This window comes from Hipposideros armiger, unplaced genomic scaffold, assembly GCF_001890085.2.
Source record: "Hipposideros armiger isolate ML-2016 unplaced genomic scaffold, ASM189008v1 scaffold_13, whole genome shotgun sequence".
Lineage (NCBI taxonomy): Eukaryota > Metazoa > Chordata > Mammalia > Chiroptera > Hipposideridae > Hipposideros > Hipposideros armiger.
The window spans coordinates 2,302,743-2,305,528 of record NW_017731363.1 but is presented as its reverse complement, the minus strand read 5'-3'; positions in this window follow the sequence as shown (position 1 = coordinate 2,305,528).

Here is a 2,786-nt window from a genome sequence, read left to right as displayed (position 1 = left end):
CCCGAGACTATATGAATATATAATTATAGTTGACATACTATATTATTCAACATCAGCTTCAGAAATACAATGTGGTGGTCAGGCCTCTATATCGACTATGAAGTGGACTCCCCAACAGGACATGGGTCCATCTGGCCCCCTAAGAAATATTTACAACATTATTGATTATATTCCTCATGAGGTTTCCTTTTCAGCTGATGAAACTGTTCCAAAATTAGGCAGTGGTGATGGTTGCACAAGATTATGAATTACTAAATGCCACTTAATTGTAAACTTTTAAATGGTGGAAATGGTGATGTTTATGTTAGATGAATGCTACCACAATAAAAAAGGAAATGTTTCAAAGAAAAATAAAACTATAATGTGGGGGGCGCATATGGGATTATATATGAAACAATAAGTTAGAGTTGATAATTGTCAAAAGTGGGTGATAGATAATACATGAGGGAGGGTTCCTTTTATTATTCTGTTTATGTGTGTATGTCTAAATTTTTTCATAATAAATTTTCTTTTAAATGTCAGTCAACCACAAGGGAAATTTGAATATGGACTGAGTATTCAATGATGTTAAAGAATATTGTTTATTTTTAAAGTGTGATAATGACAGAATGGCATAGTGTTTATGAAAAACCAAATCTTATGGATGCATTCTGTATTATCTACAGGTGAAATGATATCTTGAATTTGCAATAAAATACTTAGGCACAAAAGAAAAAAACAGGGGAGGGATTAGTTTGAAACTAGAAAATTGGAAAATGTTGACAATGGTTTTAGTGGAGTGATGGGTACAGGGAGGAATTATATCAATCTCTCTTAATTTTTTTATGTTTGCAGTTTTCCAAAATAAAATATTTTATTTTTAAATAAAATATCAACCCTTATCAGCACCCCTTAGCAGTCCCATTTTTCATTCTAATATGTAAGCTCTCGCCTGGACTCCTATATATCTAAGTGTTTTTGAAGATTAACATTAGACAGAAATTTTAAACAAAATCACAATATGAGGTCATTGCTTTCTCTTTGAAAACAGTGATCTATCTGGCAACTACTCAAGATTTTTTTTTTAAATGTGACTGTATGAGAAAGTTCAGCACATCTAGTGGACAATGCCTGCCTTCCTTTTGCACTGAAAGAAATAGAAGAGTATGTTCATTTTGAAGAGGATGTTTACTTGGCATGTGGCGTATTATCTTCACATGGCTCCACCCCTTAACCAAAACAAGAGCCAGAAACAGGAGCACCAACTAATAAGCTGGATTTTTTTTTTTTAGCTTCAGAACCTCTTGGGGAAATGTGTGTTTGCAGTTCCCATATTACTACACATGCCAACTCAGTAACGATGAAAATAACAACACTGGATTTTAAAAACTTAAAGAGTTTATCACCTCTGTAATTATTTCCATTTTGGAACTGGAGTGCTGCACTTGCATTGATAGAAAAAGGCCTTAATGAGGCTTTAATCTGAAGCCTTGTGCAACAGAAAAATTGGGAAACATTTTTTAGTTCATAAAACTCATTCTCAATTTTTACCTAAACCAGCTGTTTCATTTAAGCCAATAAATTAAAAACAAAACAAAAAAAATACTATCCTTTCTGGAGCCAGATCCCACCCAGAAAAGTCTCAACAGACAGTTCTGATCCTTTACAAAAGCACCATCAGAAAACTTAAACAGGCCTGTAACATCCCCAGTGATTGTTCTCAACAACTGGCTTAAAATACATATTTAGCCAAGTATGTGAGACTTCATCAAATATATAGCATGACCCACTACAATGGCTCGAATCAAAAAGAGAGATATTAACAAGTGTTGGTGAGGATGAAGAGAAGCGGGGACCCACATGCATTGCTGATGGGAATGTAGAATGGTGCAGCTGCTTTGGGAAGCAGTCTGAGTACCTCAAAAAATTAAACATGGAATTGCCATATGATCCAGCAATTCCACTCTTAGGTATACAAAGTCTGACAATTAACTTCGTGAACTTGTTGCAACGATGTTGCTAACCTTTATTGATATCAGAGGGATTATTCATTATGAATTTATACCGACTGGACAAACAGTTAACCAAGTTTACTATTTGTAAGTGCTGAAAAGTCTGCATGAAAAAGTTACACAACCTGAACTTTTCACCAACAATTCATGGCTCTTGCATCACGACAATGCACCAGCTCACACAGCACTGTCTGTGAAGGAGTTTTTAGCCGGTAAACAAATAACTGTATTGGGACACCCTCCCTACTCACCTGATCTGGCCCCCAATGACTTCTTTCTTTACCTGAAGATAAAGGAAATACTGAAAGGAAGACATTTTGATGGCATTCAGGGCATCAGGGGTAATACGACGACAGCTCTGATGGCCATAGCAGAAAAGGAGTTCTAAAACTGCTTTGAAGGATGGACTAGGCTCTGGCATCGGTGCAATGCTTCCCAAGGGGAGAACTTCGAAGGTGACTGTAGTGATATTCAGCAATGAGGTATGTAGCACTTTTTCTAGGATGAGTTCGCGAACTTAATTGCCTGAGCTCGTATACGCAAGAAAAATGAAAGCATATGTCCACACAAAACTTGTACACATACGTTCATAGCAGTATGATTCATCATATCCATCAAGTGGAAACAACCCAAATGTCCACCAACTGATGCATGGATAAACAAAATGTGGTATAGGCACATAGTGAAATATTATTCAATAATAAAAAGTAATGAAGTATTGATACATGCTGTAACATGGATAAACCTGGAAAACATTATGTTAAGTGAAAGAAGCCAGACACAAAGGACCACACA